At 43.9% G+C, this 15,100-nt stretch overlaps 1 protein-coding gene across 1 annotated transcript in view; it reads right to left on the reverse strand.

The window, feature by feature from the left end:
• The window catches only part of NDST1 (N-deacetylase and N-sulfotransferase 1), a 150,352-nt gene extending 136,979 nt beyond the window's left edge, over window positions 1–13,373 (reverse strand). The window contains exon 1 of the mRNA XM_063928653.1: window positions 12,979–13,373. The gene's annotated coding sequence lies outside the window, so the exon portion shown is untranslated. The remainder of the gene's footprint in view (window positions 1–12,978) is intronic.
• Between the last annotated feature and the right edge of the window lie 1,727 nt (window positions 13,374–15,100).

The raw sequence follows: 15,100 nt of genomic DNA on the forward strand, positions 1-15,100 counted from the left end.
ATGCCTGCCGCATGTTATATGGAATAAGCCTGTCTATCTTTCCCTCCACACATATGGTAAAAGATGACCCATTTGTCACAATGGGCGGAATGTACTAAGCATCGCATCTGTAATGCGGTATGTACAGCCACTTACCACCTCCTTACTAATGGCATATGTACTTAAGGACTGCTCTCACGATAATAATAATAATTTTATTTATATAGCGCTCTTTCTCCAATAGGACTCAAGGCGCTTAACAGATACATAGCATAATATAGTACAGAAAATAATATAGATAAGAGTTGTCCTTTGCGAACACAGGTTTAGGACCCGGGAGCCCTTCTGCGTATGCGCAGAGCAACGCGGCGGCCATGGGAGGTGCTGGGAGGGATCGAATTGGATCCCTCTCAGGGGGATTACAAAGAGAAGCCCATAGGCTTTTATTGGGTAGCGCCACCCAAAAATGGTGTTACCCATCGGGTCCAAGTACTGGAATGTATTGCTTGGGAATGCACAGTTTTTGCTTTCGTACATCCTGCCCTATGTGCTTAAGGTCTGCTTATACAACGGTCAGCACAGTGGGGCTGATACAGACAGACATCGGCTGTAATTGCTCCTTCATTGTGAGCCTGTTTCACACGCACTGGCAATGTTTGACGCAGCTGGGCGATTTGTATTTAGTACTCTTGCGTCCACATAGTTGCAATTTGATGCGCATGGGGGATTCATGTATCGAGTAGTGAAAAGAGTGGAGAAGTGGACTTGTGAAGAAGTTGCCTATAGCAACCAATCAGGTTTGAGGATACATTTATCACATTCTATAAAATTAAAAGTAGATGCTAATTGGTTGCTATGGGCAACCTCACTCTTTTCACTGCTTGATACATCAAGCCCATGGTCTCAGAAATGTGTTGAAAACACTAGTGGGCGTTCTTGGGCGGTGACAGTGAGGTGGCTTAGCGCAGGCACAGAAATGGTCTGTCAGTGCCCAAATGCACATATTATTCACCCATATGCAGAGGTGGACGAACGTCTGTGTCTGGTCCGTCCCTGTCCGTCTGCTTGGTACAAAAGATGCTCCTAAAAACTGTCATACAGTTAAGGTGGGTACACACTGGAAAGATATATCTGCAGATCAATTGATCTGCAGATATATCTATGGACAGATCGGGCAGTGTGCTGTGCATACACACTGCCCGATCCATCGGGGACTGACGTCATGAACTACACGCCCGCCCAGTTCAGCTGTCAATCACCACCGGCCGCCGCAGCATGTGTACGTGCCGTACACACACAGTGACGCGCCAATATATCGGTAGATATATTGGCCGTCGGCTGAGCTGCAGGGCCAACGCGACAGAGTTCACACAACAGAGTTCACAGACGTATCGGCCATACACACTGGGGGTCATTCCGAGTTGTTCGCTCGGTATTTTTCTTCGCATCGCAGCGATTTTCCGCTAACTGCGCATGCGCAATGTTCGCACTGCGACTGCGTCAAGTAAATTTGCTATGCAGTTAGGTATTTTACTCACGGCATTACGAGGTTTTTTCTTCGTTCTGGTGATCGTAATGTGATTGACAGGAAGTGGGTGTTTCTGGGCGGAAACTGGCCGTTTTATGGGAGTGTGTGAAAAAACGCTACCGTTTCTGGGAAAAACGCGGGAGTGGCTGGAGAAACGGAGGAGTGTCTGGGCGAACGCTGGGTGTATTTGTGACGTCAAACCAGGAACGACAAGCACTGAACTGATCGCAGATGCCGAGTAAGTTTGAAGCTACTCAGAAACTGCTAAGAAGTGTCTATTCGCTATTTTGCTAATCTTTCGTTAGCAATTTTGATAAGCTAAGATTCACTCCCAGTAGGCGGCGGCTTAGCGTGTGCAAAGCTGCTAAAAGCAGCTTGCGAGCGAACAACTCGGAATGACCCCCACTGGCCGATGGACCCGCGATATATCGGCCGTTCAAGAGAACGGCCGATATATCGGCCAGTGTGTACGGGCCTTTAGGCATGCGCAGCACTCTGTGGACACGCCCTCACTGACCTTTGTCTATGGGGGAGATCTACTAAGCCTTGAAAAGTGATACATTTCACAGTAATAAAGTACTAACCAACCAGCTCCTAACTGTCACTTTTCAAACCCAGCCTGTGACAAAAAATTTTGCAAGATCCGCTCCTCAAAAAGACTCGCGTTCAACTCTGCCTCATCCTCAATGGATCTGTCTCAATGTAGAGAGATGTAGATTTGGGAGAGTTGTGCACAGCCTAGCTCAAATTTAAGATGCTGGGTAATAAGAAAGTTATTCAGCATGTGTGGCCTACACGCAAAAGCAGCCAGTAGTTACCCTGCATGCAAAAAATCTTTTCATGATAAATGTATTTGCACCCCTTGCATTGCTACATGTTTTGTTCTAGATTTCTGCTTTGCTTCCACCTTAGAGTCACCTACAATGTGTGTATAGATAGTTACATAGATTTTTTTGCAACAATGGTTTACATACAAAAAATGTTATGTATGAAGCTTTCTCTTTATATTATTATACCTTTTAACCACCCATATTTCAGTGGGACAGCCCATTGTCCCACCCACAGGGCACAGTTGGGGTCATTCCAACCCGTTCACACGCAGCGGTTCTTCGCTGCGGTGCGAACGGGTCAGAACTGCGCATGCACGGTGCCCGCAATGCGCACACGCGTCGCCGAGCGACAGCTGTCGCCGGGTAACGACCACAAGAAGATTGACAGCAGGGAGGCGTTCCGGGGCGGCTACTCACCGTTTTCCAGGGGTGGAGATCCAAACGCAGGCATGTCCAGGCGTTTGGAGGGCGGATGTCTGACGTCTGATCCGTCGCACAGGGTAAGTAGGTCTGACCCTGATCTTGTTTTGCAGGAAACTTTTTTAGCATAGCAGGGCTGCACAAGCGATGGCAGCCCTGCTGTGCTAAAATACACTCCCCCATAGGCGGCGTCAAGTTGATCGCACGAGCAGCAAAAAGTTGCTACGTGCGATCAACTCGGAATGAGGGCCCGTGTCCCGCTGGTTGGGGGGAGCACTTGATCACCGTGTCGGGGGAAGGTTGGGGGAGCACTTGATCACCGGCGCTCCTCTGCAAAGCCTACAAAAGCTAAAGTTATAAATATACCTGAGAAATTTGACAGTTTTACACATTATTCATTAGTGTTTTTGTGGCTGTGAGCTGGGACACGGTTTATGATCCTCATCAGGCTGTGAGACAAGGGTGTCTTTGGTGCTCAAACTCCGCTGAATGCTTTACAAGGCTATAACTCATTGTGCTGTTTGTATGGAATTGTGTTTTTAATTAAAAGTACACTAACAGGTAAACAGTAGTGACTTGTTTTACACCGCTAAGAAATATTTTTGAACATAATGCTTGCTGGGTTTATATTACAACCCCATAATACTCCCACTGGCCTCTCTATTTGTGATTTATATTACACCACATTTCCCGTGCTGTATAACGCAACAATTGGCTCTTATTGTTCTACTGCGGTCTTACAAAAGAATTCTAGACTGATGTCACATACTATGCATCTTTCCTTTGTGAATGAGTCCTGTTACACTTACGAGTAACTTACCCACTGGAACCAGCAAAGTGGGAGGAGCTAATTCAAAAGTTAGGGGTTTGATTCAGTTAGGTGGCGCTGTGCCGTACATTGCGCAGTTCTGGAGCAGCACATCAGGTGACCCCTACACTACGGGTGCCCAGAAAAAACCCCAGCAGTGAAGTGGTTACCGTAATGGGCAAATATGTGTGCGGCTATATATTGCGTCGATGTACGTCGGCGCTTCACCCTAACTGAATTTAGTCTTAGTGTTTTTGGAATAACGTTTACCAATGTTAAAACATATAGGTATTAGGGGAGTACTATTGCATTCATGTCTGCTAACTTAGTAACACTGGGGCTGGATCGAAGTTGAATGTGTCGGCTTTTGGAGTGTTTTTTTTTTGTATTTTCATGCTCCGTGAGGACAATGCAGTGCACATACATTTCAGTCAAATCTCCACTTGCATCTGAAGCGGCAAACCTGGGCTGTAACATGGCGTCACCCAGTGGCATCACTACAGGGGGTGCGGGACACACACACACACACACACACACCAAAATACCGGCTCCTCAGTGACAGGAGCCGGGTGCTGCACTGTAACATGACGTGCAGCACTCGGCTCCTGTCACAGTGTAGGAGACAGCACTGCAGACAAGACAGTCACTGGGACCCCCTGAGTGACGAAAATGAGGATTGGACAGTTAAGCCACACCCCTTTCATACAATCCACTCCCTCTGACTAGGACACGCCCAATGTTATGGCATCACTGCATGGGTATTGTTCAAAGATTGTGTGCTGATGGAACAGCGTTGTCTGGGAGCTGAAATACGAAAGCTTTTAAATGTTCTGTATATTTTGCACCAGTGACGTGAGGTGAGGTTAATGGCTGGGGAGACACACATGGAATGGGTCTGAATGCTGAGAGACTGTCAGACCTCCTACTCACTGTAGCTCTCCCCTCACTACACTAATCACAGTGTCCATTAAGTCTCCTACCTGCATCCCTGTGTCTACTCATGCTGCTGCTGACTGAGCACTGACCACAGTGCACTTCCTGGTCATATGACTCATCCAAGTGTCCATCAGTGCACAAGGCATACCCCCAAACTCAGAGGCATGCCACTATTACATACCTCCCAATTGTCTCGATTTTCGCGGGACAGTCCCGTTTTTTGGGGACTGTCCCACCAGTGGGCCGCAGTGTCCCGTGGTTGTGGGGGGGGAGGGGGCAGTTGGGAGGCTAGGGTCACTCACAGCTCTGCTTAGCAGGGCAGCGGTGAATAGATGCTGTGCGCATGCGCACAGCGTCTATTCACTGGAGACAGAGAGAGAGGGGGCATGCCAGCAGCTCATAGAGCGCTGGACACAGAGCCAGCCATAGGCATAGGCAAATTAGGCAATTGCCTAGGGCATTTTATATGCCTAGGGGCATCAGCAGCTTCTGCTGATTAAAATGATATGCCTATATTCTGTGTGTAGCATTTCATATGCAGATACAGCCACAGTCTCACACAGTATATAGGCATGCTGCATATCATTTTAATCAGCAGAAGCTGCTTGTGCATCCTAGCCACATAGCAATGCAAATAAGATGCATTTTCATTAAAAAAAATGTGCCCGACGTTCGCATTGAGGCAAGATTTATGAGGACACATCTGTATCTAAGCAGAGGCAGAGGTCACAGTGTTAATGGCAGTGTGAGTTCTGTGTGCATGTGAGTGGGTTGGTTGTGCAGTAGTGTGTAAGGAGCATTATGTGTGTCATGTAAAAATGCAGTAATAATGGCCCTCATTCCGAGTTGATCGGTCGCAATGCGAATTTAGCAGAATTACACACGCTAAGCCTACGCCTACTGGGAGTGTATCTTAGCTTCTTAAAATTGCGACCGATGTAATCGCAATATTGCGATTACAAACTACTTTGCAGTTTCTGAGTAACTTCAACCTTACTCTGCCTGTGCGATCAGTTCAGTGCTTGTCGTTCCTGGTTTGACGTCACAAACACACCCAGCGTTCGCTCAGACACTCCCCCGTTTCTCCAGCCACTTCTGCGTTTTTTCCGGAAACGGTAGCGTTTTCATCCCATAAAACGCCGTGTTTCCGCCCAGTAACACCCATTTCCTGTCAATCACATTACGATCGCCGGAGCGATGAAAAAGCCGTGAGTAAAAATACTATCTTCATTGTTAAATTACTTGGCGCAGTCGCAGTGCGAATATTGCGCATGCGTACTAAGCGGATTTTCATTGCGATGCGATGAAAAATACAGAGCGAACGACTCGGAATGAGGGCCCATGTGCAACATATGTGTAAGGGGCACTATGTGTGTCATTATGTGTATAAGGGCATTAATAATGTGCGGCAAATGTGTAAGGGACATTGGCTCTCATTCCGAGTTGTTCGCTCGCTAGCTGCTTTTAGCAGCATTGCACACGCTAAGCCGCCGTCCTCTGGGAGTGTATTTTAGCTTAGCAGAATTGCGAACGAAAGATTAGCAGAATTGCGAATAGAAATTTCTTAGCAGTTTCTGAGTAGCTCGAGACTTACTCCTACACTGCGATCAGTTCAGTCAGTTTCGTTCCTGGTTTGACGTCACAAACACACCCAGCGTTCACCCAGACACTCCCCCGTTTCTCCAGCCACTCCCGCGTTTTTCCCTGAAACGCCTGCGTTTTTCCGCACACTCCCATAAAACGGCCAGTTTCCGCCCAGAAACACCCACTTCCTGTCAATCACACTCCGATCACCAGAACGATGAAAAATCTTTGTTAGGCCGTGAGTAAAATACCAAACTTTTGTGCTAATTTACTTGGCACAGGCGCACTGCGAACGTTGCGCATGCGCAGTTTGCGACTAATCGATCCGTTGCGAAAAAAACTAACGAGCGAACAACTCGGAATGACCCCCCTTATGTGTTAAAGGGCATTAATAAAGGTTGTCATAATGTGTAAGGCACATTATGTTTATAAGCACATTAATAATGTGTCTCATATGTGTTAGGGGCATTACTGTGTGGCATTATGTGTATAAGGTGCTCTACTACTGTATGTGGCGTTGCATATAGAAAGGGCACTATTGTGTCTAATGTGAATAGGGAGCAATTCAGTGTGATGTAATGTGAATAAGTGGCTCTACTGTGAAAAGTAACACATATAAGGTAAAGTGATACTACTGTGGGATGTAATATGAATTATGGAAACTATCGCATGATCAAATGTGAATAAAGTGCAGTACTGTGTGGCGTAATTGGAATTGGGGTTACTATTGTGTGGCCATGCCCCTTGCCAGCAAAAACATACCCCTTTTTGGGCTGTGCGCCAAATGTGCGAACTGTTCCTATTTAAAATATAGGGGGTACAAACACCAAAATAAGGACTGCTATGGATGAGGGGTGATGGTGCTGGGAAAGAAGTGCAAGGTCAGAGGCGGAACCAGCGGTGGCGATAGGGGGCACCAGCCAAAATCTTGCCTAGGGCATCATATTGGTTAGGGCCGGCTCTGGCTGGACATGCCCCCTCAGTGGCAAAAATGGTGGCGTGGCTCACGGTCGCAAGAACTCCCATGAAGCCACACACCCTTTTCACCTTTTCGAGGTTGGGCGCGGCTTCGCCGTGCAAAAGTCCCAAATCCCATTCCATCAATGTTGGGAGGTATGCTATCAGCTCCCTTTTTGTGCAGCATTACTGCCTCGTTTTTATATAAAATCTCTGGAGTTTGAAAGGGAGAATGACAGGGGAGGCTCTGCAATAAAGGGGTGTGGCCACACAATAGTACACCCAATTCAGATTACATCACACAGTAGCGTTACAGCCAATCAACGCTCCTGTCTCACATTGTAACAGACATGGGCAAAGAAGTGCTAGATCTAGGATTGGTACTTTGCCTAGTTGGTGTAATGGAAATACCAGTCCTGCTGTTCACGTAGTGCGGGAGCAATTAGGGCTGTCTTACGTTCATCTCCACGTCAGTCTCACTGTAGTTAAGTGAAATGCAATTAGCAGAACACCTAAACATATCAACTAATAAGCAATGTGTGGAGAACAGCAGAACTGTCTGTGACAGATCCAAAGAAGTGATATTACACGACGCAACCATTCATAAATCAAACACCTTACACATCAAGAAGAAAATGGTTTTCTTTAGAAGCTTCGATATAATTGAACAAATGGATCATTGCATATCACCCACATAGGGTTTAATCGTCTTCAGTATCAGGGAGTCTTCTTTGCAACTAGATCTTGAACAGATATAGCATATAGTGCAATAACCTTTTTCTTAAAAACATATATTTATTAAACATTTGCGCTCACATCGATAAAAACAAATGAAACATATCACCAAATTGGATAATCCCCATTGGAAGCACCATATGGTCCAAAGTGGCACAGATATTCCAAGCCAAAGGTTCCTCCACAGTCCCGGAAACTAAGGAAGGTGATATCAAATCCTTATGGACACTGATGGTACTGCCGTTGGTGGATGCAGAAGTGAAAAGTCCCCAAAGCTTAAACGCGTTTTCGGACACAGTTGTCCTTCATCAGAAGCATAGGAGACTTGCCTAAAACTTCCCCCTTTATACCCAGTGTCATCAAGATCTAAATTTCAGTGACAGAGGTGTAACTTCTCATAAATGCACTCTTTAAGTTCCGTTTTTGTTTTTTTGTGTCGTTCATAGTGGCATACCGCCATGTCTGCTATTGTTAGACTTTGTGTTGTGGTTGGGGTTTAATAAGGGAGACGCTTGAGCAGGACAGACATAATTCCACATATTGGTGCAGATGGGTGCAAGGTGTGCTGTGCACACAGGCCCGTGGGTCCATGGGGGCTCACACCACACACCCTGCACCCATATATTATACTTACTCCTCCGGTATCCCACAGCCCTGCTCTGCAGACACAAATCACTTGCAAAATGTCCGCCATGCGCACTGGAGATATCACAGAGAACAAGACGCAGGCGCCATGTTCCCGGAGACCTGTGCATGCAGTTATATCTCGGAGCCCCACTCCTCCCTATTGAATAGAGCGCCTGACTGCCAAGATGGACCCGTTTGGATTCCTCCACCCATGACAGCCCGCTCTATGCTAGGTCAGCTATGCCGCTAATTACCTGCGTGTGTTAGGGATAACAGGGACAGCTGCTTTTTGGAGCAGCAATCCCCGCACAGAAGCAATGCTGAATTACTCCAGTAATTAAGTATCCATCACTGCAGCTTGCGTCAAATTGTATATTTACTTATCGGACGCCAATAGGCCCCTGATAATGAATAGGCCTTTTTGAAACATGAATATATTTGTAAGCAGAGGCAGAACTCTGGGAGGCAACGGAGTCATCTGCCGCCGGGCTCCTGCTCTGAAGGGGGGCACCTCTCCTCCCATTCTGTGACACCATTGAATTAAGTTAATTGATAGCTGTTGCTGTCTTTTCAGTGGCCACCTTTATCACTGGTCCCTGCACCTTACAAATCAGTTAAATCACACCCTTTTAATTAAACTGTAGGTACACATTTTACAAGTACATACCCAGGATTAGAAACCACAACCTATTACATTGGAAGCAGACACCTTACTGATGCAAGCGGTTTGCTCCTGTCTAGGAAATAAGAGAATTTTAACTATATGAAGATACTTCTCTGACAATTACACGTAACTTCATATAGGGGGTAATTCCAAGTTGATCGCAGCAGGATTTTTGATAGCAATTGGGCAAAACCACAGGTGTGCAGGTGTGGTAGATATAACATGTGCAGAAAGAGTTAGATTTGGGTGGGTTATTTTATTTCTGTGCAGGGTAAATACTGGCTGCTTTATTTTTACACTGCAAATTAGATTGCAGATTGAACACACCCCACCCAATTCTAACTCTCTCTGCACATGTTATATCTGCCTCCCCTGCAGTGCACATGGTTTTGCCCAATTGCTAACAAAAATCCTGCTGCGATCAACTTGGAATTACCCCCATAGTTAGTATTCTCATGCTTCTTCTACAGGCACAAAGAGCTCCATCAATATAGTGTCTGCTGTCAGTGTAACAGGTCATGGGTTCTAATCCTGGGTATGACTGCTAAGAAATGTGTGATTTAAAATAAAAGACAATTAAATGTATAAATACAGTATATAATTTTTTTTCAGAACACTCCGTATACACACACGCACACACACGCACACACACACACACACACACACACACACACACACACACACACACACACACACACACACACACACACATTTTTATCTTCATATAGGAAATAGGGGGGCACCAATATTTATCTTGCCTCCAGGCAACTGTGACGAACTTACGCCACTGTTTGTAAGTTGTTGTGATAAAACATATAAAGCATGTTGTTGTTGTTTTGTTTTTTTATTGCTCTGGGCCAGCTGTAGATGTCTAACGTGTACTTCAGGGTCTCTTAAACTGTGGTATGTGTGCAGCCATGTGTTTACAGGCGTTTATACGGAATACTTTACACTGTGAAAGAATAACAGTTTACAGTATGAGGGGTACATTTACTAAAACTTCTAAACCAGAGAATTGTTGATGTTGCCCTTATAGCAACCAATCAGACACTGTCCATTATTTTCTAAAAGGCAATAGAGATTTGATATGGGCAACATCACCAACTCTGTTTTAGAAGTTTTAGTAAATTTACCCGTGAGTAAAGAATAACATGTACAGATGAAGCCATCGCATACGTGATCTCCCGGCGTGACTAGGTGATCTGTCCACCTAGCCCCGCCGGAGTGCACAGAGACGCTCTCCCATTCTAGTGAATGAGGCACGTCTCCGTCACGGACGCGCGCGCACCCAGGACGGAGACGCTCTCCCATTCTAGTGAATGGGACAGATAGAGCCACGATTAGCGTGGCTCCATCGGTATACAGAGAGAATAAGAGAGGCCATTTAGTGAGCATTTACAGCAATTGCTACGTACTCTGTACAGATTTATCAGTGAGAGACAAACTTGTTTGGACAAGTTGTCTCTTCCTGCACTCAGAATGGAAGCAGTGATAGAAATCGTAATTACTGTCTACACAGATAGCAATGATGTGCGTTGCTCAGTATGTTTAAATGTTCAAACAAGGACAAAACACTATGAGGCATATTTATCAATATTATGATTTTTGCCCCGTTAAATATGATTTCATATTGCTGCGTATTGCGCCAGTAAGAAATAATAAAAATCTAGAACTTACTGCTGCATGCACCTGACCTCGTTGTCATACTTGTTTTGCTCCTTGACTGTTGCCTGCCCTGACCTTAGACTGATTCTTGTATTCAGCTTTTGATTGCTGCCTGCCCTGACCAAAGCCTTTTGAATGGACTTTGTTTGATCCCAATTTCTGCCATCACTGTATACTGTGCTTTAATAATAATCATAATTTCTATGGGCTACCTATCATTTGACGCCCCTTGCCCATCTCAACTACTCCGCAATACCCAGAGTTGATAATATCTGTCTGTTAAGACCATGAGGTCATCCACGTACCTTTCAGCTCACAGCGTTCTGCGGGAAATGCAGATGGCAATAGGTGACGAGTTTGTGAAGCGGTTCTATCTTTTCAGCAGGTGTTGCCTTAACAGTCATGTGACGTTTACAGAATTAATTATATTTCCACCGGCCAATAGTAGTTTCCAACCTGATATCTCTATCACTGTTGAGAACTCTGCAATCACCCCTACCCCACAAGCTCGCTGCCTAGGTGTCATTCTTGACTCTGAACTGTCCTTTGTTACCCACATTCAATCTGTCTCAAGATCATGTTACATACATCTAAGAAACATATCAAAATACGCCCTTATCTTACACAAGACACAGCAAAAACTCTAATCCATGCTCTCATTATCTCCCGCATTGATTATTGTAATAGTCGGGGTCTGGGGGGGAAATACCGCACTGGTCTACAAATTTAACAAATAAATATAATAACCAAAATAGACTGATATAAAGAAAACCTTAATTTCTTATTTCTAATTTGGTGGTGCACCCTGAGTCAATAGTAACTAGAAACAACAAGGAAGAAAAAAGAGACTCTTTTGTGGGCGCACTCTTGTCTTAAATTAACGTATGAAACGATCAGAACAATCTTCTAAAAATTAACTTTTATTAATACAATAGTAAAATATTCAGTGGTCAAAACAGCATCAAGATAATATTCAAACTTAACAGCAGTAATTGAGCTGATATTGGAAAGTATAGTGCAGTACTACAGTAAATAGTAATTAAATGCCGAAAATCGCATGATAAACATTCGCTGCCGATGTCCCAGGTATAGAAAAGTGTATTAGCCCAATCAATAAACGTATCAAATAAGGCACATAAGTGCGCTAGCTAAATGCTAGTGTAATTGAGGTGCCTGATGATGTAATATACCCAGCTATCGTAGGAAAAGACAGGAAAAAAGGTGTATGGAATGAGATAACAGTGTGAATCTGCTGTCAGTGTTAGACTCTGAGCGTAATAAGCCAATCTCTTCTCTACTAAACTGAGTATTCTTCAAGGGTCGCCCACTTGAGTACTGACCCAGCCCTACACTGATTAGCTTCCAAGATCGGACGGTTTTTGGGCGTTACCAGTGTGGTATGATAGTAGAGACAACAGGAGAATCCGATGCTACTGGAATCACTGATGAGAGTTCACGAACTACATAGTAATAAGGAGTGTTGGAGATAAGATGCATCTGCTGCCAGTGTTAGACAGGGATTGACCCTGAATCAGTGGTGAGAGTCCATGAAAAAATAGAGAGAGAAATGAAACAGACGAAAGCAAAAGGGACTTCTAGGTGCCTATTAGAAAAAAATCCCTCGAATCCAATAGCCGAAAAGGAAACTAATGTCTGGAATGGTCCGAGACGATTCGTTCTGGGGCTAGATATAGAGTTCAGCAAATATTGAACATTCATCTACGCCATACATTAACAAGGGAAAAAATGTATTTATCTTGGTAAAGCACTAGAGTACAGTCTACTAGAAGCCTGTGATATTGTGTGCTGAGAGATTGCAACACTTATGATACTTGTGTAGCATGAGCTGCTAATATTTAAACATTGTAGCAGATATAAAGAATGTCACTGGAGAACTGGTATCAACAGATATAAATGAATAGGAAAATAAATATCTGATTGGTTATATATATCCTAGATTCACAAGTAAACAGGTGAGTGTGCACAGACAACAGATTTCCTTATTACAGTTGTAATAAGTACATAAAGCACGTATTATTAAATGTTGAATACATGAACATGTATGGAAGAACAAGAGTTATTTAAGGAACGCTGACAAAACAGTTGCATAGGTGCTGATGATATATGTAAAAGATTAAATTACAGTATAATGACTGGATCGGCAGTATGATAATGTGAAAGAAAAAGGGGGGGAGGGGGGGTCAGGAGGGGGGAGAGAAAGATGGCAATGAGACACTGATATTACCGTGGCAAGGTGTAAGAGCTGCTGACCGGTAAAAAGCAGTTATATTTCCCGTGGTAACCGGTCCGTGGGTACGGTGAAGTTGCCTCGGACACTGAGACACTGTCCATGCAGGGCCGTGCGTGGTCGCCCGGCAAGGTGCAGGCCCTGACGAGCTTGTTTGCAGGCGTCTGTAGTATTGTCCGTGAGCCCGGACGGGCGCCGGAGTCCCGTGAGGAAAGGAAGTCAGTCCAGGAAGAGGTCACCTGCAAACGGAGCCGAGGAGGCGTCGGACAGCAATGGGTGTGTGACGCCGGGAGCGGAGATGCTGGGTTTGAAGGTATGTCGGGCAACGGAAACACCGAGGACGGCAGTCGAAAGGAGGAATGGGAAGACGCATTTCACCCGTAACCGGGCTTGATCACTTCCTGTCTCGGGCTATTGAACCCTGCTGATATAAATACTGGCTGGGCAGACGGATGTCCAATCAAGGAGTTGATATGTCACTGCACAGCTGAATCCTTGGTTATAACGAAGCCAGAGTCGGACTTAGCAGGGGAGCCCAGGTTGTTAAAAAGGTCATGCAAAAAGAAAAAATAAATGAATGAAAATAAAGATGAACACATGAATGAATGAAAAATATATGTATCTAAAACCAAATTTAAAACACAGCCAAATTTGCTAAACAGAGGATCTAAGAAAACATATATGACTAGAGGTACATCCATAATGGAGGAAAGCATAATAGAGGAAAGCCTGTACGTTTGAACATTATGATAAAATGTTCCTTGATTTGAACGGTGCTTTATTAGACCTAGGCAATAGTTAATAGGTAAGAGGATAAATAACCACCGATATCCAAAAGGTATTACAAAAGATAATGCATCTACAGATTAGGTGGAAATTCATGGACATGTATAACATGCAGATAAACCAATGAGGTATACGGGCATGCTATAGTATAGGGGATGGAGGGCTAATATTATTATCAATATAGTAATGGTTGCGTAAGGTGACTGTAAATGAAAAGTAATTAGAGGAAGCACATATGAATAATAAAATATATATAAAAATATATATATATGTATAAAAAAATATTTTTTTCTTTTTTTTCTTTTTCTTATAATAGATGAAGTTACGGTGATGGGCAGTGATTATTCCATTTATAGGGGCTAAATTATCCCCTGTCTATGAAAAAGAAGTCTGTAGTACTGCACTACACTTTCCAATATCAGCTCAATTACTGCTGTTAAGTTTGAATATTATCTTGATGCTGTTTTGACCACTGAATATTTTACTATTGTATTAATAAAAGTTAATTTTTAGAAGATTGTTCTGATCGTTTCATATGTTAATTTAAGACAAGAGTGCGCCCACAAAAGAGTCTCTTTTTTCTTCCTTGTTGTTTCTAGTTACTATTGACTCAGGGTGCACCACCAAATTAGAAATAAGAAATTAAGGTTTTCTTTATATCAGTCTATTTTGGTTATTATATTTATTTGTTAAATTTGTAGACCAGTGCGGTATTTCCCCCCCAGACCCTAATATATTTTGCTGAGTGTTATCCCAGCTTCTCATACCTTGCACGGTCCTTGATATTCCTCCATCCTATTAGTTCTATTACTTCTTTCAGTGGCTCAATGGTTTATATTTTTGTGCGTACTCTTTAAATTTGATTTTAATTATCCTTCACAGCCCTATTTGCATACTATGTCTACATTTTCATTAAAGACAGAACTTACCTCGAAACGTAGAAACTTAGAGGAATTGGACATTTTTTCTGATACTTTTCAGAACACAGGCACTCCCAAAGATTGGAGGTCCGATCTTTCAAAATTACAAAAAATCTTACAAAGAAGGATTAGGCTTACATGGGATATCACCACCCTAGAGAATTATCACAAGACCAAGATCTACCCCAGAGGATTGCGACCCCGAGTCTTCCCCTCCTTCCCGCTGGCAACAGAGAATTTAAAGGCCGAATGGGAAACCACCCTACTAAAATGTTCCCATGAACTCACTTTGATACTCATTAAACATGATAGCTTGGTATTAGATCAAGTTGAGAAGAGCATTGAGGAACTGGGTAAAACCCTTGAGACCTGGGAAAAGGACCCCACCTTTCAAGGTACCTTTGACAAATATA

Source organism: Pseudophryne corroboree, chromosome 6, assembly GCF_028390025.1.
Source record: "Pseudophryne corroboree isolate aPseCor3 chromosome 6, aPseCor3.hap2, whole genome shotgun sequence".
Classification (NCBI taxonomy): Eukaryota; Metazoa; Chordata; class Amphibia; order Anura; family Myobatrachidae; genus Pseudophryne; species Pseudophryne corroboree.